At 43.8% G+C, this 27,792-nt stretch overlaps 1 long non-coding RNA gene across 2 annotated transcripts in view; it reads left to right on the top strand.

The window, feature by feature from the left end:
• LOC135311988 (uncharacterized) overlaps positions 1–27,792 on the top strand; it is a 42,890-nt gene that overhangs the window by 5,476 nt on the left and 9,622 nt on the right. The window contains exons 1-4 of one of the 2 annotated variants that reach the window (XR_010371579.1): positions 6,519–6,759; positions 15,254–17,122; positions 18,192–18,300; positions 21,937–22,015. This is a non-coding gene — a long non-coding RNA (uncharacterized LOC135311988). Of the gene's footprint in view, positions 1–6,518; positions 6,760–15,253; positions 17,123–18,191; positions 18,301–21,936; positions 22,016–27,792 lie in introns of those variants that run through there. The other variant, XR_010371580.1, reaches the window with a different exon arrangement.

The following is a 27,792-nucleotide window of genomic DNA, read 5'->3' as shown; positions in this document are numbered from 1 at the left end:
GGCTGCCCAGCACAACTAATGTTTTTATGGTGACAGGTACATCTATGGGCTTTACTGCTATATTTATAAACAACTGGCTACATCAAGAGCTATTTTGTCTTTTGGCTGTGACTTGGACCCAAAATTTCCAAGGGGAAGGGTGAATTGCAGGCTGGCACCCTCTTGTGTGCCATCAGGCTCGGATCAGATTGTGCAGGTTTGCCACATGAACAGGCTGAAGAAAGACCTATAGGGTAGAAAAGAGGGTGTTTGTTAAAAAGCTTGATAGGGATCTATAGGTCTTGCACAGGTCAGCCAGCAACTGTTGAGGGAAGAGCCAGGAGACTCAAGCATGGAGCTTTTTTCCTGAAAGAAGGTGTAAGGCAAGAAAGAGAGAGAACCATTTGCTCCCGGAAGAGGTCTAAAGAGGAGGTGAAGATGCTGACTGTAAGAGTTCAAGAGAGGCCGAAGGAGCAGTGAAACTGTGTTATTGGTGACCCTGAGAGAAAATCTGATGTCTGGTGAGGCCTCTCCAGCTGAGCCTTTGCTAGGCAGCTGATCACGGTGGTTCTTTATCAGGCATCTCCCTCAACCTGGGACAAAAGTCCTTGCTGCAGGATCTCATCTTCTGGTGCCTTCCCTTAGATTTCATGTTTGGGAGGAGTTTTGACTTGGCCAGTGGGCTGAACTTCCTGCTGTGTTAGACCCTGATGGATGGAGGGAAGCTGAGGTAGGCACTGGTCAGACATAAGCTGTGCCTTTTCCAGGGCTCTACTGACCTGCAGGTAATATCTTCTTAGATTTGATTGAGATCTGTCTCTTGTACAATGAGCAGCAAACTTCTGGCTCCAAAGCCCTTCAATTAAATCAGTGTGTTCAAAATATTCACAGATAAGCAGAAGCCTTGGAGATAATCAGAGAATGGTAGGGGTTGGAAGGGACCTCTGGAGATCATCTTGTCCAACCCCCCTGCTTGAGCAGGCACACCTAGAGCAGGGGGCACAGGAACGCGTCCAGGTGGGTTTTGAATGACTCCAGGGAAGGAGACTCCACAGCCTCCCTGGGCAGCCTGTGCCGCTGCTCTGGCACCCGCACAGGAAAGAGGTTTTTTCTCATATTGAGTTGGAACTTCGTATGTTCCAACTTGTGCTCATTGCCCCTTGTCCTGTCGTTGGGCACTATTGAAAAGAGCCTGGTCCCATCATCCTGACATCCACCCTTTAAATATTTATAGGTATTTATGAAATTCCCCCTCAGTCTTCTCTAGGATAAACAAACACAAGTCTCTCAGCCTTTCCTCATAAGGAAGATGCTCCAGTCCCCTGATCATCTTTGTAGCTCTCTGCTGGACTTGCTTAAGCAGTTCCCTATCCTTCTTAAACTGGGGGTCCCAAAACTAGACACAGCACTCCAAATGTGGCCTCACTAGGGCTGAGTAGAGGGGGAGGATGACCTCTCGATCTGCCAGCCGCACTCCTTTTAATGCACCCCAGGATACCATTGGCTGTCTTGGCCACATGGGCACATTGTTGGCTCAGGGTCAGCTTGTTGTCCAGCAGCACTCCCAGTCCTTCTCAACAGAGCTGCTTTCCAGTAGTTCAGCCCCCAACCTGTACTGGTGCATGGGGTTGTTCCTCCCCAGGTGCAGGACCTTGCACTTGCTCTTGTTGAATTTCATGAAGTTCCCCTTGGCCCAGCTCCCCAACCTGTCCAGGTCTCATTGGATGGCAGTACAGCCTCTGGTGTATCCCAGCTTGGTATTATTAGTGAACTTGCTGAGGTTACGCTCTATCCCACCATCCAGGTCATTGATGAATATGTTGAACAGGACTGGATCCAGCACAGACCCCTGGGAGCACCTCTGGTCACAGGCCTCCATCCAGACTCTGCTCCATCGATCACAACCCTCTGAGTTCTGTTGTTGAGCCAGTTCTCTGTCCAACTCGCTGTCCACTCATCCAACCCACACTTCCTTGGCTTGCCTGTGAGGATGCTATGGGAGACAGTCAAATGTCTTACTGAAGTTAAGATAGACAACATCCACTGCTCTCCCCTCATCGAACCGGCCGGTCACTCCATAGTGTCATCCTCTGTAAAATTTGGCTAAAGTTAAGGCAGGTGCTGTTTTGAAGGTATGATAGTAAATATACCCACAATCAAACAAATTGAAAGGAGATATCTTGGTTTAGGAGGAAAATCCTAATGAAAAGCAGTTAAGGTGAACATCCGGAAACATGCCCTGTTTCCAAAAGGAAAGAACGTTTAAGTCTACTGCTGATTTTTGAAGAATGTATTATCCAGATTGGTAGTGTTACAGGGAAGTAGTGGTCCTCAGACATACTTGCACACACTGCCAAGTTTAAACCTACTCTTTTTCAATACAGTTGTGTCTGTATAGCCTAGCTACAAGCTGCTGCTTAAAAAAATCTCTATTGCTTTACAGTAAGCTGAAAATTAGATAAGTGAGTCTGGCTTTAGAGTTTAAGCAAAGGCTCTTCTTGACTTCCCTATGCTTTAATGAACTCTTAAGTACCTGGACCAGTTTTGCTATCTAAGAAGTCCTGAAATATTTTATTTATCCTGAAATGTTTTATTTTGCTGCCTTAGAAATATTTTGCGATGGTGTGAAACTCGGATGCTTTAATTTCCTGGAGTACCTTAAAGAGATATAGGCAGCTCAGACTGTAAAAATGTTTGTATGCTTAACGGTGTCATCAGCACTCTAAGAATGGTTGAATACCTGTTACTGTATTAGGTTCTGTGGAAAAATGAAGCTCCAAGTAAATCTCAAATATGCTACTTTCTGCATAAATAAATCAAAATAGATCATAAAATTTGGAGATGTCCAAAATCTAACGAATAGTATTTACCATTTACTTTTTGTTCTAGAATTGTTTTCCAAAAGCCTTTGGCATATAAACTACTTTGCAATAAATAACACAATGTGCTGATAGAGAAGGTCAGTTGGTTTAAGAGTACTCCTGACCACTTCTTTGTTGTTTTTCTTTTCTTTGTAATACTGTGTGCCCAAGTGACAATTTTGACTCTGGTAGAAAGAAAAGCATGTGTCTCTCTTTTTATTTTCTTAAGGTTTAATTTCTAGTTTGGCCAATTATGGTGCCACTTGAATGTTGTTCTATATAATTAAACTTGTGTGTGTGTGTGTTTTTGTTTTGAGTTTAGTTTTGTTTTTAATGTAAGAGCTATGGCTATCTGGGGTATGGCTTGGCTATGCTGGTTCAGCAGCTTTGTAGCATGACCCTGAGAGATACTGATTCTGAGAAGAGGAAGAAAGAAACTGTGAACTTTGCAATGTACCAAACTGCAGGTGTTAGCATTATGTGGTATCTTTCTCCAGAGTAGGGTAGCATCCAGAAGCCTTTCCCAGTATTAGCTGGCAGTGTGAGAATGCAGAGTGGTTTTATCTGCCTGGCACAGTGCAGTGAATACTGGAAGGAGGTCAGGAATGAGGATCACGAAGTCTCTGATTATTGCCTTGGTTAATGAGGTAGGCTCTTGAACAGGACCTACTACTTCAGGATTTAGCCTAGCCTGAAGTCAAGGCTGCCTACGGGTGCAGAAATCTCTGCTGGATGTGCAGCAACACTGAAAAGATTTGATCCTTGTTTGTTAGGTTGGTCCTGAGAAAAGTAACGTTACTCCTGAGTTATGAGGATTCTTGCAAGCAGTAGTGAGAGGTTGGAAAATGCCATACTCTGTACAAACACTTTTAATGGAAATTATTATAGGCCTATTTTATTATTCTAAAAATATTTGTTGGGCAGGGCATTCATCCAGGTAAAAAGATAATTGTTGCTGAAAAAGAAGGCGAAAAGGCTTCTCTGACATGTAATGTAAAAATGGTCTAAGATCTGTATCTTGCCATAATGGGTGCTGGTGAAATGGTCAGTGTCAGACTGTAGTATAAGCAAATGCATGAAGCCTGCTTGCTCATTAGCTTTTAATGCTCCCCTCTGTCATAGGTTTGTATGTATGGTGTCTTACTTATTTATGCCCAGGTGATATATGTGAACGAGAGCTGGCAGAAGCTGCTGAATAATGGATGAAACACCAGCATTCTGCTGGTGGCGATCTCTACAATGTGAGGGCTTGCTGCTCCCCTGGCTGAGCTGTTTGCTCGAATGCTCTTCCCTGGCAATAGCCAGAAACTTCCAGAAAGTCCTAAGGTGTGTCAGGGAAGAACGACTTTCTGGAGAGTATAACCTGACATCTTACATCACGCTCTATTTCATTTTTCTAGCTGGTTGCTCCCATTTCTAATAGAAAAGCCTGACTAGTGCTGATCTACAAGAACAGCACTCCCGACTTTTCACTACCTTTTGCAGAACTTCCAAAGTGCATCCTGTGAGGCTTCTATGCACAATTTCAAATGAAGAAGCTTTGTTAAAAAGGAAAGGAGAAATGTTTTAGAGTAACCCAGTTGGCTGGCTGAGCTCTGAATACAACAGTGGCAGAAGATCACTGAAAAGCTTCTGCCCTTATCTGGCCTCAATCGTATATCTTGGTTTCCAGGGCACTTGGAGGCTTTATTTTGAATGTTTCCCAGATTACACTGACTAATATGAGAACAAGGTCATTAGTATAATAAATCTCAGGTAAGTGTAGAGCTAGTCTTAGGAAACCACCTATATTCGGCCTCTGGTATCCATTGCTATAGGAGTCTATAAAAATAAGGATTGACACCTGGTGCAGGGTACTGGTGTGCACGTGTGAAATGCTAATGATGCCATTTTTCCAGCAAAATGGGGCCAGGCAGGTCAGCTTTGGCAACACAGCTCTGTAATATGCCTTGCTTGCTGAGCTCTTTCTTGCTGAGCACCTGTCTGTTAAAGACCGCTAATGCGAAAGGTCTGATTACAGTTCAGTGACTTGTTCACACAGTGATTAATTTTTCTCTCCACTAACCGAGGAACTCGCTTCTGTAGCACAGCTGACAGAATAGATATTTATAACCTCATTTGTAGGAATGGTGGGAGTCAGCCGAGCTGTGACAGCCTGGTTAAAAACATCTGACCACCGTCATGCAAGTGGTGGTCAAAGACTTACTCTGCTTCTCATTTTGGCTGGGTAGGGCTTGACCTCAGTGTGACTTCATTTGCTTCACCCACGTGATGACCCCTGGGATTGCAGTGTGCATGGCAGGGGTGCTGGCTGGCTCGTCCGCTTGTGTTTTGCTCCTCTTGTCTGAGGGCTAATCACTATTTATTAATATCTCAAAGCCCATACCAGATAGAAAGGGCTGGAGAGGAAGCAGAGGAACCAGCCTGGTCAATCTAGTGATGTTTGCAGTGAACCAGCTGCCCTGTCTCTGCGGCTGTAGTGCTAGGCAAATTAGCAGGGAAGGGCTCTTAATGCTTACCTGCCTAATCCCAAACTGTTGGGGATATCCCACGGAGATACAGCCACCCTGCCTCAACTGAAATGATCAGATAATGCCCAAGAGCAGTGGGTGTTTGAAAGCACACCAGCAAGATTATTTAGCGGGCCTGCCTTTGGGCAGTGTGATTAAATTGCATCCCAATGTTTGTTGCTAATTCCACCCTAGCTCACTCTGCTGCTGTAAACTGCTGGAGATATCTCTGCTGGCTCCCTTGCTCTGGCACACAAAGACTTTTCTGTATACGTGTCTGTAACAGTGTCACTATTTTCTTTCTTTTCTTTTTTTTTTAATCCTTCACTCCCAAATGATTCTGGACAGATTGCTTTTCCCTCTGTATAGCTTTGTGCAGATAATACAGTAGTGAAAGCAGCGGGGAGCTGCGGGGGAGAGAATTGACACTCTGTTCCTTGCTTTGGGATTAGTGACCAGATGCACGTGGGGGACCTAGTTTCGGGAGGACTGTGCCCCCCTACTCCCCACAAGGCTCTGGCTCTCCAGCTGGGATGCAGCTCTGCTTTGCTTAAAAACTGTAATGGCTAAGGAAAGCTGCAGGGAAGGGGAGAGGGGCAGTGCTGAAGTGTGCACGTGTGTGTCATTGGGTCATCTCAGCAGGACAAATTCACAAAAGCCAATGCAACGCTCCTATGACACAACTGTTACTTGTTTATGGCTCTGTATATGTCAGCTTTCCCACCACTTGTCACAGGCCTGGAGAAGCCTTGGTTCATCTCTGGCCAGCAGCTCCATCGGCAGCTGCTCCCTTTTTTTGGCTCTCTGGCATATGCACGGCAGCTGAGAGGGACGAAGAACAGCAGCCATTTGGGGTAGATCCCGTATGGCACGGCAGCGCTGCAGGGGTGGCAGGGTGGTTCAGCTGGCTGCCAGCCCTATGGCATAAGGGTGGGGGATCAGAAAGCCTTTTTGTAGCGTGAGGTTTAAAAGATGACACCAACGGGGCTGGGTAAAATAGCTATCCCCTGCAGGCCTGTGGTGGCACCTTTCTGAGCTGGGCAGTGCTACCAGGCAGGCTCATTTGGTGCTGCAAAGTCAGCTGCTACAAAAGGGGAATGGGATCTAGGGGTTGGAAAGGTTTTGTCTGAGAAAATTGGGTTCCCTTTCTGCAGAAGTTATTGTACGAATGAGCAAGGTAAATATTTGACCTGGAGGGAAACCTTTAGCACTGGGAATACCAGCTTCCTGAGACAGACCAGAGGCTTTGCTTTGGTTGGAAAGATGTGTCTTTCCTACTTATTCTCTGTCTGAACTTTTTTACCTGAGTTTTCAATATATTTCAGAGCATTCACAGACCCTCTCTATTCCCCCACACTCTGGAAAATTATACTTCAATGTCTTCTATTCAAGACAAAGCTGATTAAAAGGTAAGAGGAATAAAGCCTGCTTTCTAGTCGCTCTCTTGCATACTGGATTTGCACTTCAAAATGCCTGTGTCTACTGCTTGTCCTTCCTGTGGAGAAGGTGGCCAAATGCTGGCCCTGGTGGGACAGGCCGCCGCACTCTGGGGAAGGAAGCCGGCTGCTCACCAGTACCTGGCTCCTGCTGACAGGGCTTCAAGCAAATGCTTAGCAAATGCCCAGAGCTACTGGTAAGAACAAGGAAGTCTCCAAAGCTGTTTAAATAATATCCGTGAAGCAGTGGTTTTAAGGACTGGGGATGTCAGTGCATCCCAGCTCCTCTGATGCAAAGTATCATGCTTTTTTTTTTTTTGTTGTATCCCACCATGTGCAACTTCCCTCTGCCTTTAAAATGGCCATGCTCACCTTTAATCCACAATGAAAATGCTGATTCAGCATGAAACACATACTGCGATGTACCTTTCCTCCTTGAACAGCTATGGTACTTGTTTCTGCACTCTGCCTGTACTGACTCAGAGAGAACGAAGAGCACTTTGGCTTGCCTTACCTTTTTAATACTTAAAAAAAATTTTTTCTTTAATCTGGTTTTCTCAGTTACCCAAAACAGTGGCTTTTTAACAGTAACTGGAGAATCCCACCTCTGATTAAAAAGCTAGTTTTACTTACACTTAAACATGTTTGGGGCGTTTATTTCTTTGTATTTGTTTTTTGGCTTTTGTTGTTATTTATACTTATATCCTTACTTTGTACCCATCTACTTGAGCTTTTTGGAAGAAACTAGACTATTTGTCCAACAAGCAGCCATCTCCAAAGCCCAACTGCAGGCTTGGCATGAGGCATTTTGTAGGGACTTTCCTCTGTGGACTCCTTCCAAGCCTGCCCTCTCTGTTCCTCCCTGGTCTCATCTGTTTCACTGCCAAGTTTGTTTTTTATCTTTAGTATAAATGGTCATTGTTCAGTAGTAGAAAATAATCTCACCAGAAAACCTGGCTTTGTTCCATCAAGTCGGGTGCCTTTTTTTATCCTTCTTGGGAGTGAGAGTGGGGAGGAGAAACGAACCCCTCCAGCTCTGTTTTTAAGCTAATTTTTTCGAAGTCTCTGGTGATCCTTTTGCCTTATGGATGCTGATAGTCACTGCTGGAGGAGCAAAATGTCTTATCAGTGCCTCTCAGGGCTGCTTTGAGGGGGAGATGAAGCTAGCCATGGTGGCAGCTGCCTGTGCACAACAGCACAAAAGCCTGTCACATCACCACACATGTCACACCATGGAGCTTGGTTACTTTTTGCCTTTGAATAAAACCCAGAGCACTGGAAATGCTATTTATGAAGTGAAGGGGAGGAGCTTTGGTTTTGTTTGAAGGCATCACCTTTCCCCTAACAAAAACAGACGTTCTTTTTTTTCTTCCTCTGTCCTATTGGTTAATAATATGACTTTTCCAAAGCTGTAAACAAAGTTTTTCAATCTCTTAGATTAAAAACATCAAGGAAAAAAATGGGAGAGTTTGGCAGGATTGTTATGGAACTCTTCCTTTACTTTATGGAAGAAGTTCAGGCAGCCCCAGGGAGGCTCACGGTATTAGTCACCCCATGTTGCCACAGTCTTTTAGAGGCTCTGTTTACTCTTTGTAAGAAAGGTCTTATTCTCTACTTGCTTGCCCTCACATGTATATACCCTTCCCCTAGTTTTTAAGAGACTGGGATTGCTTTTTAACAGGTCTGATTATTCACGTCTAAATGAGACTGAGGCTGTAAAAGCAGCACAGGAGTCTGCAGTTGTTCTCATTGAAATCAACTGTTTTTCAAGTGTTTTGTTGTCCTTTAAAATGTGTGTTTACAATGTTCCTTTTTAATTACCTGAACTACACGGATATCTGAAGGTGTGATGCTCCTTCACATGTGACAAAACCTAATGCAAGCCATGCAAGTGTTGATGCGTCCCAGGGCTAGTCCTCTGCTGAGGGTTGTTAGAGTACAGCAAAAAGCCCTCTGAATAAGAGCCAAGAGGTTGACCCTGTAACTTGAGTATCAGATCCAAGAGGAAGGTGGCGAGAGGATTAAGCTGTCTTTAAAATAGAGTTTTTTGAGTGTCAGATTTGTAGTTACATCTGTTTTGATCATAAGCTGACTCTAGACTGATAATGCAGAAGCTTGGCTGTTAATTTTCCTGCAAAGCAACTCAACCTCCCCACATTGTAAGGTTTTGAAATCATTGCTGCATTTGAACATATAGTCCAAGCTGAGGTCTTGTTGCAGATTAGACAAATCTGAGTATCCTGAAGGTCCAGAAGATGGGGTAAACAGGTGCCAGACTTTCATCACCCAACTCCAGGATTTTCAGTAGTGATAAGGAGTTAATGGTGAAATGTGAATTTTCAGACCTTCCAAATGCTCCAGTTTTAGCAATTCATTGGTACTGCGTGGGGAAATGCACACTGAACACTGCAGCTGCTAGGTATTGTTTTATTCTGTGGAACTGTGCTTATCTGATTGGCAGGGAGAATTGCATTTCAGTGCAGTTCTTCTCCACTTGTGGTCTGTAAGATATTAACAGATGAATATCCAGATGAAGAGGATGTAAAAATAAAGACCAGACTTTCATATGTGTTATTAGCCATGTGAGCAAACAAATTTACTGAGGAATTAAAGGGGAACAAAAGCAATACATTAACATTATGGTTAACCTAACTTTTCAGTAACGACCATATAAAACTATGTAATCTCATTATATAAGATTATATTTTTGCAAAATATTAAATAATTTTTCCATTTAAAAAAGAAAAGAAAAGTTAGGGAATGCTGACCTAGCTTGTATCTATGAATAGTCTTCTCGGTAAGCCTTCCAACGCATGAGCAAAGGCTTTGAAATCTTTCCCCACTTGTAACAGAGCTGAATGAGTTCAGCGGTAAATATGCAACAAGTGTAATGCCTGTTTCCGCTCTTTGTTCCCCTGAGAGTCGTTTAAACAAAGCAAATTCAGTGCACACTAATAAAGTGGGTAGGTAGCTATTGCAGCTTAATAGCTTGTGCTCGACCATTTTCCTTGGCAGGGTGTTCAAGGAATGTTTCCAGCTAGGTTATGATATCTTCATCATGGACTGTTATCAGGAGTTGCATTTCCCCATGTCAAATCCTGGCACTGAAGATATGCTGCTCTTTGGGAGCCTGGGACCGGTCAGGAGACACAGAGTTAAACGCAGCGTATGTGCTACTCCCCACGGCCCATTGTTATTGCTGCAGCCTTCTCCACTTGCATTCCAAATGTTTTCCAAACAGAGCATGTATTGGGAGTTTGTCTGGGGTGTTTGTGTGTGTGAATTTTTTTTTTTTAACTATTGTAGGCAATTGTTTGTGTCTAGCTAAACCATTTCACAGCAACACTTGTTCCTTTCTTCAGCTTCATTTTAGTGAGGAGCAGGGTATAAATGTTCTGCTCATGGTGGCTCCTGAATCTGGTGCTGTGTCCAATGTATCTGTCTGAATAACACACACAAGTGTTGAGCAAATTTGCTTAACTACGAAGAATGGTGAGAACGTGTGCTCTTTCAGGTCATCTCTGGTCCTCTGGAACTTTCCCAGTTGTACTGTGGGAAATCAGATAAGTGATGGGGTAATGCAGGAGGGTCTAAAAACTTCCCTGCTGCCAGCAGGTAAGAAAAGTGTGGACAGATCAGGGGGAAAGACTAACAGTCATGATATGCTGGCTACTTGCATTGTATTCGTGCACCTTGAGCTGTGAGCCTGTTGAACATTCCTCTGCAGAAGACGACCAGGGCCATACTTTGGCCTGACCTTGTGCCAGTTTTGTTGCAGCTGATCTGGGCAGTCCCCCCAGCCTAGCACTGCCACCAACTCTGCACAGCTCAGTGACTCCTCAGATGCGACTCCCTTTGCGGGCAGGAGGTAGGGACAGCAGCTACCTGGGCCAGAAATGCTGCTGAGATTTACTTGCTGAGCTCCCCTACTTAGCCCCTGTGCAGATCTTGCGCTAAGTATGTGTAACAATGGTGTAACCCTCCAAAAAAAGGGACAAGTCATCCTTCATCAGCAAATGGATGACCGTGTTACATTTTTGGTTTTCTAGTGATCTAGTTTCTTTCATCACTTTCCAAAGAAATAAAAATGCTATGTACTGAGGAGCTTATTGTACCTAGTTTCCAAAAGGTTTGTATTCATAGCTTGGCATCCCTGAGGTTTGTCTTTCCTTTTGGGGGTTCTCCATCATCTACCAAGACGGGAACCTGCACTGCAGCCTTCTCCTTGCTTAGGGTATCTCTGGAGGTTTACTTATAGCATCTCCACCTGTTTGGACCCTTCCTCTAATGTTATAAGTATAATAAGCATATTAGAATTAGCTGAAGGGTTCCCTAATTACTAGAGGTTGAAAAGGAGCTAGAATATGTGACAACACATCCCCTTTTCTTAAGGAAGCTATAACACTGTCCTCTGATGATCTCGAGTTTAGTTCTGCACTTTTTTCTTTCTAGCTTGGTGTGAATGCACTCTCCTCTTCTAGAAGATTGATTATCTAGAAATCATGCCTGAAAGATTTTTTTGTTTTTATTTACCTTCAGCATCTAAAGGAAACTGAATATCAGATGTGTGATATGATTAAGTGCAGTCTATTTTCAACCAGAACTTGCTATTCTTGCCAGCTGAACTCCTAAGTGGAAAGGAGCAAGGCATTTCTGGTGAGCGGCAGATAAACTGAAAGATTGAGAACACAATTATTCAGTGTCCTGGGTCAAATTCAGTCAACAGCTGAGCTGAATTAAAAAGATCTTGAAATAATAACACCTAGAATAAATTTTGATGCTTAACTGCTTATTTCAAAAGGCTTTTAAAACTTGTATTTACGTTGGGAAATTGAGATAAGCCAATATAAAAACAGAATTTCTCAGTTATCTTGCTCTTGTTTTTGTTAAGAAACAAACACTTACATCTGCAAGTTTGGTCCTAACAAAAAAAAAAACATTGGGATTTGCTCAACAAACCTTATTACATGCCCAATGCTGCTACTAGTAACTTGTTCAACTTTGCACACATCGGTGGCTACGGCTTATAACAATTTCTATAGCTGAACCCTCAGGAGTTATTTTTTCACCTCTCAACAACACTATCTAAAATGCTGTGTGTCAAATTATGTGCTTTGGAGTCTGGTTTTATGTGCCCTACTTCTTCAAATGGCACAGATCACTGACTTAAGGAGTTCTCTGCATTCCTCTCTGCTCCAGAAGATGTGGCCGTTGCCATCAGTGCTCACGTGTGGAGGCAGAGCCTGATTTTAAAAATTTTTTTATTTTTCGCCTGGTAGCTTAAATGTCTGCGTCATATCTTAACAGCATATTTCACATCAGCTATATATTTGGCTTGTTCTGGCTATGTCCAGGCAATGGCACAGCTACCCTGAGCCCCTCTCCAGAATGGTCACGTTCATAGTTATTGTCTTCAGCCACCTGAAATCTATGATGAGTTTAACATAAGGTTTTTTCCACTTGCCCTCTTGGTAGCCAGGTGCTGCCTCTGGTATTTCTATGAGCAAATCAAAACAGGATTGTTTTTCCCTTTCAGTGGGTGTAGTGTTCTCCCTTTGTGTTGCACCAAACTGCAGAGGAACTCCCAAGGACTCTGAGCAGGGGCCGGTGGTGGGGTGCGGATCTGGGCGCTGCACCCTTGAGCATGCTGAGACCGAGACCACACATGATTGGGGTTGAGCAAGGAGGAAACAGGGATGGGTGCCCATGGTCTTGGCAGGGAAAAAGCTACAGAGGTCTGTAGCATCTACTGCAAATTGCTGTAGATGTCAGGACTTGCTGCCATTGTGAAGCCTGCTGCATGGTGATCTTCTGTCCTGTTAATGCGGGCATCAATGGGCTGCCTATTCCATCCTCATAAAGGAAGCCTGTTTTGCAGAAGACATGATGCAAAGAGCCTGCAAGCTTGAAATATCTGGATGGCTTCCAATTTCTATTCCCAGAAGTCTTGTTCTGACAAATGCTGTTGAATATACATTCAGTACAAGGGGGTGCAGGGAGAGACTCAGCAGGAGACTGGATCATGTAAAATATTTGGTCTTGGAGCACCATGATTGAAAATCCTGCACTAGATCTTTTATGTCAAGCTGCAGTGATACCTTTTTTGTGGAATCCCATTACCTGGCAAAGGCTCCAACTTGACTCATAGGTATGATCAGCTACACTTTTGAATCCAGGGGGTTATTTTCCAGTCCTACTGTAGTTGTGCATGTGGATTTCAGGATGTGCCTAAGCAGGAATATTCAACTTCTGTGAGAGCCAGCTGGTGAAAAACTAGATGTTGGGAGTTTCCCCACCCACTCCAGCAGATGGAGAGTCTTCATTTGTCAGTCTAGCACAAGGCAAAATGAACAAAATTTTCCCCCATTCTCAACTCCCCAAACTTCCCCTTCCTCTGTCTGAGTTTACAGCAGCTGATAGTCCCCAAATTGCCTAAGACTGTCACTGCTTCCTGTTTATTTAGGTTTAGACATTCACAGACCTGATTTGGAAAATGACTATACCAGAGCCAAGTAGTGAAGTTTGCTAAAGGAAGTTCTGTGGTCCAAGATGAAACTGGAAAAATTCTTCCCTCTGCTTTCACCAGCCTGGATCAGCTATTGACAAGTATAAAGGAGCCATTGGCCTCCAGGCGCTCTCCTGCTTCATTTAATAACTTTAAACCTCTTCATGCAGAGCCAGAATCCTTACCCATATGGTCCTGGGAATATGGTAACAAAAGCAAATGTAATCCCTGGGAGGGATTAAAGAACCACCTTGAAAAATAGGCAAATTGGAAAAACAAACCATGGCAATATAAACGAGCAAAGAAAGAAGAGCACAAATGTATTAGTCATCTCTTAATTGCTCTCAGAGCCCAATATGCTTAACATCCTGAAATAGAAAGCCCATCATTTCGGTTCTGCACATTAGCAATTTCAAAAGAAATAAAGCGAGATCTCCTGAGAATGAAATCATAGATATATTCATATTGTCAAACAAGTGTTTTTTCCTGTTTGCAACATCTCAGCTTAATCCCTCATACTTTATTATATTCAGGACTTCTAGGCAAATTCTTTTTTGGACAAGAAGAAAGTTTTGCCTGGGTTTCAAGGACACTTATTTCATATTGCATGACCTGAGTGTGCCAACAGTAGGAAAACTTTGTTAGGAGAACTTTTGAGTGAATAAGATTCAGAGCCAAGCAAGAGCTCTAAGGCTTTAGTATTTTTGTGCTTTGCAGAAGCTTATATATTAGAGGTGAGGGCATCTACAGACCCATTCAATCCAGCAGAGCTGCTGGGTGCCCATCAGCACTTGGGCTCTCATCTTTTAAGCAATTTCCTTTTCCAGCTCTGTCAACAATCTGTGATTTTCCTTATAGTCTCTTCAACCACTTAACTCCCCCTCTTCCTGTTGCACAATAAACATACAGGAAATCATCAAAGTGGGACTGTTCGTTTTGCACTTAATAGATGCTGTGAACTGCCCTACAGACCTCCAGGGACTGTCCATTGTTCTTTTGGCATATCGGCTGTGCCAAAAGTCAGCATCCTTCATCTTCTGTCAAAGGATATTTCCCCCTCCCTTTCCTTCCCCGTTCCGACTCTCTTTTTCTCTCATTCCTGTTTTATGCACAAGTAGTATTTCAGCCCTCAGGAATTATTTGGTACAATTTCTGAGCAGCCACTTCGATATGTTGGTTCCTTGCACACAGGTCTGGTTTGGAGGCATCAGATCCTTTCTGCGTGATGTGCTGGGGCTATGAAAATGGTAGCCTTTTGAAAACAACATGTGCACATATTAATTGCAGGCACAGGGTTAATTCTGTGGGATCATGTGTGACCTAAAATTTTGCTCAGTGTCGCTTACTTAAACTTGCTTGCTTAATTACAGTTGCAGGCTGTTATGGTCCTTACTATGTTTCCAATGAGGTGTTGTTTGCAGTGATATTTTTGATAATGGATAAAATTACGTATTGGAAAAAACCTTTAGTGTTTATAATTGTATGGCCGAGATTAAACAGTACTGCATTGAAGAGTGGTTGTTATGTGAAAATGACCAATAATGTTTTAAACTGAAATGGCATTTCTAACTATTTTCTTTGAAATGAATGCCCAGTGCTTTATTTAGTTATTTCACCAAGAATGTGTGGAAGTATATATTTCCATGAATTTTAAAAGTAATTTCTAGCAGTAGATTAAAATGTTATTTAAATAAGGGACCAGACTCATTACCAAGCCTCTTCATCTCCAGATCACAAGTCTAGGCTTTCTGACAGTTGCTCAAGAGTCTACAAATGGAGGCAAAAAAAAAAAAAAAAAAAAAAGCCTGGGGTAAAAAAAATCTGAAGTCATAACTCTGGGTCTGGAGGTCCAAAATATGATTTGGAAGTTCAGGCTGGCTTTGAATTTTGGTGAGAATCCAAGCTGCCTACCGTCAGCACCACATTGTAATCACAGATATTGGTGTTGCTTATCATTTCTAGTGCAGGAGCCAGCAGGACCTGAAGAAGCTGTCCAACCTCAGAAGAAATGGCCCACGACCCAAAAAGCTTTCAAGTGAAGTGAAGAAACCCAACAAGATAACAGTCTAAAGGAAGCACAAAGGCACAAGGATGACAAGACTGGTCAGCCCTGGAAGCAGAGACCTTGAGGCATGCAAGCTGCTGCTCAGCAGTCGTCCAAGCACTGCGTAGTCCACCTGGCAGAGGAAACGGTGGAAGGGAATAAGGTGGATATGCGCTAGCTGTACAGAGCTGTGCCTAATTATGGGGTCAACCTGAGGAGAAAGCATGAAGGTGATTCCTCTGCACTCTAGTAAGAGGGCAATGAAGCAGCCTTTACACATGGGAAGCAGAATCTCAGACTTCAATATACCCTTGCAGAGAGGCCGATGACTGCCAAAGACTAGACTGCGTTTTGTCTCTATGATGATCACAGCTTGGAGGAAGCTTGGCTGAACAGCATGTCTTGCTATACCAATTCCAGAATGAAGCATAACTTCCTCTGCAAATGCTCCCAGTTTTAGTGCACTTCATCAGAGCCAAATGCACAAGCACTGGCCTCTCAAATGAGCTCGGTGGGAGCAATGACATTTCACAGAATCACAGAATGGTAGGGGTTGGACAACATCTGCTGAGCTGACTTCCAGCCCCCCACTGCTGGTGGATTCTGTAGGTAACAGTAGAGGCAGCAGAGATACCAACACCAAAGGGAAGGAATTCAGCAAAAGAGTATTTGAAATGAGGTCTTTAAATACAGTTGGTTTTCATGCTTGTCACTAATCCCATATTGCTGAGAGCTAATACATAAACCAAGGGTCACTGAAGGAGAATGAATGGGGAAAAGCAGTTTGTGAGGAACAGGATTCGGACTATCAGCTTTGTAGAGTGGGACCAAAGGAAATTCTTTTGTTTCTCATTTGTACCTGGTGTTATTTCCTACAGCCCTGGAGCCTTCCCTTGTTACGTTAGAGTAACTGCTGTCAAGTTTAGCTGTGAGCAAGGCAAACCACTGAAAAAAATGTTTCTTTTTAAAACACAGGGTATCCACAGTGCACTGGACTTGACTTCAAGTTGAGAGACGTGGCATTGGCAGTGCTATCAGGCTTACAACTACAGAAGGAGTTTTCACCTTGCATTGACAGCGAGAGAACTGGGTAAAGCATACCATGTCGGAACAGAAAAATGGCTATTGGTTTTGAAAAGCTGAGCTCCTACAATCACTCTGAGCAAAGCTCCAGACCCACATAACATTAGCTGTGTTTTATAGTCAGTGACTGAGGAAAGCCTATCGTTGTCGGGCCGTTTTGGTGATTACTTGTGCCTACGGGATGGCTGTGGCAGCCAAACGACAAGATCACAGGACAAACTAGCAGGGGAGAAAAACGACATTATTCCTGGCAGAGCATCATGCCGAGACCCTGGCTTCCTGCTGCAAAAAACAGGAAATGTTTACTTCTGGAACAATGATGGACTAAATTCAGTGCTGGTGGGGTACATTCACAGAAGTCCCTGCACCTTTACAACTGGGCAGTTTTCTGTGCCAGTGTCCTAGGAATAACAACTAAATAGAGAAAGGGCTTTTTAGGGAGGTTCATTTTTTCTTGCCCATAAAAGTTGGAGACTGTGGGGTTTGCATGCTCTGGTGTTTTGGCCAATCCACCCCTAAATGGTCCAGCTGATTCGACTCCTACTAGTTGTTCAGGGACACTATTCTATAGCATGTTTCAATGTGAACAGTTTCAGAATCAAGCTTAAATTCTCCTTTGTGATATCCTGTCCCCCCACCTTCCTGGAGCACTTGCAAGACACCTGATGAGTACCAATGACAAAGCTAGGACCAGGGATGGACAGGTGGTACCTTCTTTCTTTTTATTTTTTTTTAAGGTGAGCTTCTCAGCATTGACCCGTTGAAACTACATGTCTGGTTTTCTGTTGTAAAAAACCCTAGGTGTGAATTGTTAGTTTTCTGTGAGCATCAATGAAATGGATTTTTTCAGATTATTTGAAAAGTTTCCAATATAAACTGTTAAAAGGCAGGGTTTTTTGTACCTTTTTGTACCCGTAGGCTCTTTAGTATTAAGAAAGCGAATCTGTATTGATAAAATTTGGATATTTGTCCACTCTTCTAACTGAGGGAATCTGGAATATCAGCTATTTTGCATGGGTGGGATGATGATACAGAAGTAGAAAGGTTCTTGTTGAGTTATGTGCTGGTGGGTTAAGTGTTGGGTATGACTCCAGGGCAATCAAATTACTAATGTAAGCTTGTATGCTATGTACTCTATCACGGCACATAAACACTTAGAAAGACTGAATACAGACTGTACACACAAGCTCTGGGGGCTTTGTTTGTATTACTTTCTAAGCCAAACTCAGCTTCATTTGAGCCTAGTGAGCTACATAAGTTATTTCTCTTTCTATACAATGAAACATTTTAAAATAATTCTCCCCTCCCATCCTTAACATATATGCACTCCTGCCTGATAGGTGCTTTCAACAAGGTGAAAGTACACCCTCTCACAAATAAGTATGGCTCTCCAGGCAAAAGTCGAGCCCTTGCAGCGAGCCTCATCCCAGGCAGAATGAAGCAATCAACATTGAGATCTCCACTGAGCAGAGCCTCACAGAGGGGAACTTGTTGCTATTTCATTCTGCAGCTGAAGAAACATACAGTAGTGGCAGGGAGCCTTGGGGCAGCTGATTTAAAGATTGATTTTGCAAGTTGTTCCTTACTATCTGGCATTCATAAAATTCACCTTGAACAATGGGTTTTCCTACTGAACTCTTAAACTTTTGCCAGAAGAGCATTCTGCTGGCTGAATGTATTCAGACCACCTCTTGAACTACACCAGATGGTATCAGCCGTACTGAAATCCAATAAGTAGTGATTTTTAAAAAAATTTTTTGTTTCCTCTGCCAGTTATAAGGATCTGCTCTACTCCTTTCCTGGGAACTTTGCTAATGCAAGTAGTAAAGGCTCTCCCCAGAGAGAGCCTCCACCAGCTTCAGCTCTGCTCTGAGAAAATGAGGTAGGATTAAAAGAGCACAATTGCTTCTGGGCAGCCTGTTTGTGGCCAGCCACATGGTAGAAGAGCTTGGACATAAATTTTAATCTAATGCAGAGTTGCTAATCAACATCAAACATGTGAATGTCAGCGGCTGATAAATTTAATTGGCTGTTTGTTGAAGAGCATTGCAGGAAGTGTGTGCTTGAAGAATCAAAGAGTGAGTTTTAGAACTTCAAACAATGCTCTGGTTACGTTTTTGGGAAGGGCTGTCACCAGATCTGTGCTGTTTGGCTGCTGCAGTGACACCTATTACATCAGTTTCTGAACTTGTGTGGTGCTTAGTAAAATATGCGTGTACATAAACAGACTTAGAAAGAACAATATGCGTGTACAAAAATAGACTTAGAAAGAACGATGTTAAAAGAACATTATAATGGCGAGCAGCAACGACCTGGCTAAGAAATGCAAGCATCAAGGATGCCTGCTGAATCTTAATTTGCTCCTCCTTTCATCCCACTCCCACATATTGTGAACACAGTTCTGATGCGATCACACACTGCATTTCTAGCAGGGTCATGAATGTGCAGAGTGGCTCTGGTGAGAAGCTAGAGCTGTGGAAAGAGGTCAGTTACTACCAAGGAGGACTTATCTGCTCGCTTTGTCCATAGTGGATAGACAATAGGTTCAAGCCTTATCAAGGGGATGTAGGTTAGACTTCACGAATAAATTGCAAAGGTGTTCTGCAAGCAGCAAAATCCTGGCATAGACTCACCTGGAAAGATGGAATTGCTGGTTCTTAGAGTGCAAGGTTGTCATCAGGGATAAGGCAGGGCTAACTCTTTCCGCATCAAAGGGAGGGAGCAGACTAGATGGCTTTCAGGTTCCTTTCACACATTCCTGTTCACTCTGAATCCTTTTTTTCTACCTCTTTTTCACTAACTGTGTTAGTGAAAGGCACATGTCAAATGAGGCAGGCATTGGTAGAAGGGGGAAAGGAAACTTTGGCAGCTGAATGCGGTCCTAGGGAAAACCATGGAGTTCCTGCAAGGTGCTACAGGTTTTTTGCAGCCGTCAGTTTTTCCCAGCTGGCCTTCTGGGTTTGCCCACCTGCAGTCTCATTTGAAGCATTAAATCCTAAAAACTGGAATTAGCAGAATGTACACTCTGGATGTGATTTTGACCTTTCTAGAAAGCTACGTCTTTCTGTGCATCAGCTGCCTTTCTGTAAATTGAGGGTAATAGAGCATTTTCATGGAGATCACATAAGTAAGTTTGTAATACTTTCAAAGAGCTTGGATGCTGTAACAACGTGCAGTGAGGATGAGGCCATAAGGAAATGATGAATTTTGTCCCCACAGCAGGGTCTGAACTGCATGCCATAAAGAAAGCCAAGGGCCACATGCTGAATGACAAGAAGAAAACAAAATATTGAATGGCTACTGATTAAGTGTGTACTTTTCATTCTTTGTGTTGAATGGGGCAGGAATGCCAAGGAAAAAGTAGTGTGCGATATCTTATTGAAGACTGTATAATAATTCAGTCTCCTTTTGCATAGGGATTAAGTAGATAATTTGCTTTGCCCTTCCATGAGGAATTTAAGGCATTCCTATGCTACACGCAAGCATCTACCTTAAACTAAGACACAGAAACAACCCAAACAACAGCAAAAGCATCAGCTCTGTAAATCTGATGTCTGTGTGACTTGTTCGCTGGTGAATTACTCAACCCAGCACATGAACAAGCTGACAGCAGCGGCAGGCTGACTTTGTCCAGGCTGATCAGTGCTAGGGATTTGGGGCTTCTTTGCCAGGAGTTGGACAAATGTTGATGAGTAGCAGGGGAACTATGAGGTTTGGGTATCCTGGCTTCATCCCAGATTTGGGAGGGGGTATACTGAAGCAGGCATAGACTTTTTTGTCCCAGTCCTTGTCCTACACTTGTCTTCCCCAACAAGACCTAGATCATCTCAGACATAAAATTAAAAAATGAACTTCTGATACCCCCACCCTGCAGAAATGGCCCAACCATTGTGATATTTTGTGAGAGGTGTTGGGCAGCTTACATGTTGCAGCTCTGTTTGTGATATCTTGTAGCTGTGTTATTGCTGGCAGCAATGGGCTGAGGCTGCGAGGCAGAAACTGTAGGAATCTTACTGTAATAACTGATAGAGCTGGAGGAAAAAAACTGGTAAGCATTAAGACCTGAAGATGCACTTATTCAAGTAGATGAGCTCTCAGATGCATATCAGCAATGCCGCTACTACATCACCATAAAAACCTCCTTGGTCTTCAGCATGTCAAGCAGGGAGTAAACTGGACAACATGGTGCTGTGGTCCCATGGATTAGGAGTGAGCCTGGAAGAGTGTAAAGGGAGTGTGTCTTGGGAAGTTTGGGGCTTGGAGGTGGGGGTCTACTCTAATACAGTGGCAATACCTGAATGTTTTTTTTCTTTTCCATACAGAAGGTGAAGTTGGGCTATGTTGCGTTGCAGCTGCCCAAGGCCCCAGGAGCTCTAGGTAGTCTGCACTGAATGGAAGCCTCCCACTTTCTGAGGTTTAGGCATTTCTCCTGGCCCCAAGCACTGAGGGACAAAAAATGAGTTGTATCAACCTCTCTCCCTCCCTCCCTGCTGCCTCATGCATCCTCTTGGCTCTCTCCCTTCCCAGAGGCATGTCACACCAGCTAGCACCTGCTGCAAAGCTCCCCTGGCAGTCCCTGTCACACTGCTTCAGGTGATTAGCCAGAAAACATTAGAAGAAAAAGATAAGGTTTTCTTCTTCCTGCTGACATTCTCATTACAGAGGACTGGGAACGTCAAAATACCGAGTAGGTGACCATGCCCTATCAAAAGTTGGGAAGGGGAAAGCTTGTGTATTGAAATGACAACAGAGAGACACATAATAAATAGTGGGGACTTAATAGGGTTTGGGTATTTCCCTCTTCCTCACCCTACCGCCAAGCGTGCAACATGAGGGATCTTTCTCCACAGATGCTGGCTTTTGCATATGTTACTTGCTACCCTTTTCTTTGGATGTGGCAATTAGCAGGGAAAAAAAAAAACAAAATGCTTTTCCCCAGCCCTCCTTGTAAGCAAACCTAAGTCATGCTATGGCTCCCAGATTTCCTCTGTACTTCAGCAACAAACATAAGGCTTCTATCTCTCACCTAAGAATTGCTATGCATGGTATAACTACCTGCTAGAAGAAGAGGCTATCAGCCTCTGCCATGGGATAACCCTGCTCTGGTGATTAAAATCCAGGAATAGTTGAGTCTTTTAACAGTGCTCCTGTGAACTGTACATCCTTCCTGGGAGAACCCGGAGTGCTTTGTTCCTCATTCCAGCAACTTGTGTCCAAAAACTCCTACAACCTTATTTTGCAGGACATAATCTGGAATGGTATAAAATGCCAGGCATTTCCACAGCATGTAAGAAATGCTGCGGTTCTCCAAACGAAATGGGCTGTGTAAGGGACAGAGACCAATGTACAGATTTCCACATGGGCACAGGTGGCATGGTGTGACATGTGACAAGAAGGTGTATAGGGGGGCTTCTGTCTGAGCATAGCTAGCCTTTGTTCTACCTCTTAAAGAACAACCTGAAAAAATGACGCAACCTTCAGTAAAACCTGTCTCATTCCTCCTTGCTGTCCTTCTTAGGGAAATGATGCAACACCTGAGGCTGTTGACACATTGAACTGATCTCACAGCTGACTAATGAGGAGGCAGACAAGCAAAGGTGAGCCTGAACTGAGTAAGGGGCTTAATGGGCTTGATGCCTTTGCGTATCTTCTTATGATCCAATATAACTACAGCAGCAGAAAAGACCAAAAGACATTATATTCCTTTGGGACTCCCCAATTTTAGATTACAAAGTGAGTTAGTCAGATGAGAGATGCTTAAAATGAATAGGATTGTCTTTCCATGCATGCTCAGGAATTCCTTGCTTCAATCACAAAAACCACTAATAGAGCTGTGGCAAAGAGAGAGCTGAAATTCTCATTTTAGTCACTTTCTGCCCTCACTTACCCTGGTGCAGACACGTTCCTGCCTGATGGTCTGGCTCAGCTGCAGCCAAGGACACTAGGTCACTCCTGGAGGATCTTTACTGATGCTGCTGGTGCTTGTACTGCAAAGCACCCTGCCAATTACAGATGGAAAAATCCATATTTTAAATTTTTTTTAACTGAACACATTGTATCCAGTGGTTGAGGCATTATAACAAATCATAACAATTTGTTGCTGCTCTGTAAAATAAACAATGGTCTTATAATTTTTGCAAAACGTGGTGGCCTTAATCAGCTTTTTCCTGATTATAACTGTCATCCTAAGTAAGTATTCAGCTAATGGTCCCTCGTTCATTGTGACAACTGAAATAATATTTGGAATATAATGCAGTTAAATCTATTGGAACTCTTATTTTAGCTCAACCAATGTTATTAATGATACTTTTGAGGGAACGTGGGTTTCTTTGACTTTGTACTCCAAGACTTATTGATTAACAATAATAAAATCTGGCCTGACTTGTCTATCTGGAATTTCAAGTAAAAAGCTGCTGGTGCAGCATCAACAGCTAATTGACTGAATAACCCTCCCCCATCAGAGATCATAAAGATAAAAGAAGAGGGATCAGGGCCTAATTGTTTTCTAATGGACACAGTTGATAATGCAACAGTAGTTTGTGTATCTGAGCAGCACAGAGTGCTGTTTTTGGAGGTGAGGTAGGAGCCAAGCTGAGCATGCCCACGTGGAGCAGCTCTGCAGCGCATTACCAGGCCTCTTGCAGAACGGCTTCAGGAACAGGTTATTGCTCCTTTGAGAAGAAAACCCCATCCATGTTAGCAGGGCAAAGCCAACACCTGCTCTTTGTGCTGCCGCGGCACCTTCAAGCATAACCATGAGCAGTCTGTGGGACGGCGTGCCTGTGACTACTCTACCTTGGTACTATTGGTGAACAAGAATTGAACTGAATCCTAAAGCACTAACTTATATTCAAAAGCCAAATCCTATAAATCAAATAAGTGTCCATAAAAGAAGTAGGAAGGAAATGGCGACGGTATCAAATTGCTTCCAGGATGTTGTCACCCAAATATTAATAGAAACCAAGAATTTCTAGGACAGGTACCCTAATGATCTCTGAAGCAAACCCTTACAGTCCCGCTACTTTGTGAACTGCAAGGGCTCTGTCATTACAAAAACTCTCACCTGAAATGGACTGTGCATACATACAGTCTGGCATCCTCTCCCCAAGGGTACCATGTGGAAGGATGTGCAAGAACCCCATTCAATAACCCTTTCTATCTCAGTCCCACCCTAATCTCTAATAACTGCAGACTGCCTTAAGGCCTGAAGCATAACATTTAATCTCCCTTCTTAAATTTGTATAACTGTTTGTAACTTTATTCTCAGTAGCCACATAAACTGTCTAGTCTGTCTCTGAATTTTGCTGTGCTCACCAGCCCCCTGGGGCGCAGAGGTCCTTTCTCATTTTGTGAAGTTCTTGCCCTCTTTCACAGTTTTGAAGCCATCACCTTTCAGAGCTACCAGTTGTCCCCTTGCTGTCGTATCGCTAGTTAGGGAGAACAGGATTTCTACATCTTTAATTGTTCATAATTTATTATACTTTTTAATCTCCTACGTCTAGCTCCTCCTTAGAGTGAGAAACTCGGGGGGGGTTAATCACTTAAATCTGAGCCTTTCTAGGTCTTTGCCCTTGTTATCCCTTCTGAAAAACTTTTGGTTATTCAACAACCAGTTTTTTAGGATAAGCAGCACTGAGCATGCTGTTCCAAGAGGCCAGCCCATTCATTCATCATACAACATTATGATATTTTTTGGCATTTATCTTAATCTTATTCCTTATAAATCCTTCTTGTTGTATTTTGACTAAAGTTGGAGACTAAGCGTAAATCATAACTGAGTTGTTTAGGTTTGAAAAATGTGTTTATTTTCCCTAATTTATCTCTAAGCTAAGGAGTAAAAATAAAAATCTGGGGACAGGAGAAAAAACAGAATTTACTTCTCTGCTGCCCACTTGACACGCTCTACTTCTCTGCGAAAGGTTTTAGGGACTCCACTTAAAAATGTGCAGTCTTGATATAACTGTGGTGTATGCTTGGGGTAATTAGTAGCAGAAGTAGATCATTAGAAGGCCTACAGGTTTTTATTTTAAATAAAGCGTGTTTCAGTGTGAAAGGCAAAGATAATCTCAGAAATGCCAAGCTTGTTTTCTCTTCTTGTAGCGTTTCTTCAGACTTTTATTTCTGCAACTTGAAAATTCTGCAGTAAATAAGGAAGTCACAGAGTTTGAGTCAAACTATGGCCAAACATATGACATAAGATGCAAAACCGTGGAAACATTTACCATCATAGCATTATTAACCTTTAGCATCATTAAGATCTAGTGGATAATTATAGTTCCAGGCTCTTGCATATTTGAGACTTACGATTATAACTTTCTCTGTGCCAATATAAATACTTACAGCTTATCAACCATCCCTGGATGCTGTTTCATAGTGTCAGCAAGTTTAACTTTTATTAACCACGAGATGAAGCAGGAATGTGAAAGCAATACTGCTTCTTGGTAGCTTTGCAGTTTACCATGCAGCACTCACAGGCTAAAATACACCTGAGAAAAGAAGACGGCTCATGCAGTATCCAGAATCCAGGGCAGGTGAGAAATTACATGCATGACAGGCTCAGTAGCCTGCCTGAGTTTTGCAAAGCAGGGCTCGGTTCGCAATAGCCATGCCTGATATGGGATTTAACAGAGCAAGCAAAAGGAAGGGGTGATGGAGTCTTCACCTAAAACGGATTAGGATGCTGAGCTCATACTGGTCTGCAGACTGGTACAAAGCAATGCATTGACCAGAGCCAGCAGAAACTCTTGTTTCGCTGGTGGTTGCCAGGTAGCGTAAGCCTTGTGAAGGGTTTATTATTCAAATAACAAAAGAGGAGGGTAAGTTTTCACCGACATAGAAAGACTACGTTGCTGAGGTTCATCTCTGTGCAATTTTCTTCCTGCTGTTGCTTTTTTCTATCTACTCCCAACTATAAAAAGAGAATGCCAGAAGTGAGAGAAGAAAAGCAAAGCTCAGCCTGCAAAAAGAGCAGAAACTTTATTGCAGAGTAGTTTTAATAGATTTCAAAACTTTTCTAGCAGAGGGAGTTTGTAAATGTGAGTTGCTGCCTGTCCCCAGGACCACATTTATGAGATTGCTGAAGGCAGTGGAGCTGTGGAGCAGCCTCTTAGCTGTGGGGAAGTAATTGCTGTAATACAGGAATGGGCTGGTATATGGTCTCACACCACCAAAGCCCTGGTGTTCTGGGATAAGGGACATGGTCAGCATCAGCATGTGTTGGGCAGCAGCAGGACACATGTTTGTGCTGCTGGTGCCGCCAGTGCTCACAAGGACATGAGCAGGTTTCCCAGTGAGGGGCACAGGTCAAAAGAGGTTCCCTTGTTTCCTACCAAGGTCCTTGCATGACCTGTTGGCCCATCTCTGTCCATTAAAGATCGCAGTTCTGGCTGCAGCAGTTTGAGCTGCCTCCTCTTAAAATGCAGCCTCTAGCTCTCAGTTGTCTTCACCTTCGCACAGCTGAAAGTTAATATTGGAGGGGAAAGGGATGGGTGGGGTGCCTAAACCTTGTGAAAAGCTGGAAAAGTCTAATTCTCTTTCAGCCTTGTCTACTGGAACATCAATATCCCAAACTGCTGGCTTTTTACACATACCACTTGCTTTATTCTGAGTAATTCTGCTGAAGTTAATGACCACAGCCAGACTCCTGTACTTGAGAAATGCCCACTTCAGAACACAGCAGTGCATTGGGCAAGATGGGATCTGACTGTAGCAGGAGAAACACAGCAAGCTAAGTAATTATGATGCAAATCAATAATCAAAAAAATACATAGAATCATAGAATTAAGGTTGGAAAAGACCCTTAAGATCATCGAGTTCAACCGCTAACCGATCACTGCCAAGTCCACCGCTACACCATATCCTCAAGTACCACGTCTACCCTTCTTTTAAATACCTCCAGAGATGGTGACACAACTACTTCTCTGGACAGCCTGTTCCAATGTTTGACAACCCTTTTGGTGAAGAAGTTTTTCCTAATATCCAACCTAAACTTCCCCTGGTGCAGCTTGAGGCCTTTTCCTCTCATTCTATCACTTGTTACTAGGGAGAAGAGACAAGAGACCAACCTCTGCCTTGCTACAGCCTCCTTTCAGGCAGTTGTAGGGAGCAATAAGGTCTCCCCTCAGCCTCCTCTTCTCCAGACTAAACAACCCCAGCTCCCTCAGCCGCTCCTCATAAGACTTGTCTCCAGATCCTTCACCAGCTTCGTTGCCCTTCTTTGGATGCACTCCAGCACCTCGATGTCCTCCTTTTAGTGAGGGGCCCAAAACTGAACACAGGACTCAAGGTGCGGCCTCACCAGTACCGAGTACAAGGGCAGGATCACCTCCCTGCTCCTGCTGGCCACACTATTCCTGATACAAGCCAGGATGCCATTGGCCTTCTTGGCCGCCTGGGCACACTGCTGGTTCCTGTTCAGCCAGCTGTCAACCAACACCCCCAGGTCCTTTTCCTCCAGGCAGCTCTCCAGCCACTCCTCCCCAAGCCTGTAGCGTTGCTTGGGGTGGTTGTGACCCAAGTGCAGCACCCGGCACTTGGCCTTGTTGAATCTCATACCGTTGGCTCTGGCCCAACAATTCAGCCTGTCCAGGTGCCTCTGTAGGGCCTTCCTACCCTCCAGCAGATCAACACTTCCACCCAGCTCGGTGTCATCTGCAAACTTACTGAGGGTGCACTCAATCCCCTCATCCAGATCATCAATGAAGATATTGAACAGCACCGGCCCCAGCACTGAGCCCTGGGGAACACCACTCGTGACCGGCCACCAACTGGATTTGCCTCCATTCACCACCACTCTCTGGGCTCAGCCGTCCAGCCAGTTTTTAACCCAGCGCAGAGTGCACTTGTCCAAGCTGTGAGCAGCCAGCTTCTCCAGGAGAATGCTGTGGGAGACAGTGTCAAAGGCCTTACTAAAGTCCAAGTAGACAATGTCCACAGCCTTCCCCTCATCCATTAAGCGGGTCACCTTATCATAGAAGGAGACCAGGTTAGTGAGGCAGGACCTCCCTTTCATAAACCCATGCTGGCTGAGCCCGATCCCCTGGTTGTCCCGCATGTGCTGTGTAATGGCATTCAAGAAGATCTGCTCCATGACCTTTCCCGGCACCGAGGTCAGGCTGACAGGCCTGCAGTTCCCCGGATCCTCCTTCTGACCCTTCTTGTAGAGGGGCATCACATTTGCTAGTTTCCAGTCATCTGGGACCTCCCCAGTTGACCAGGACTGCAGATAAATGATGGAGAGTGGCTTGGCAAGCTCCTCTGCCAGCTCCTTCAGTATCCTCGGGTGGATCCTATCCGGCCCCATGGACTTATGAACATCCAGGTGAAGGAGCAGGTCGGTGACTACCACCTCTTCAACAACTGGGACTTCATTTTG

This window comes from Phalacrocorax carbo, chromosome 2 (genome assembly GCF_963921805.1).
Source record: "Phalacrocorax carbo chromosome 2, bPhaCar2.1, whole genome shotgun sequence".
Lineage (NCBI taxonomy): Eukaryota > Metazoa > Chordata > Aves > Suliformes > Phalacrocoracidae > Phalacrocorax > Phalacrocorax carbo.
Note: the sequence above shows the minus strand (reverse complement) of the source record. Positions and strands in the feature narration are given on the sequence as shown.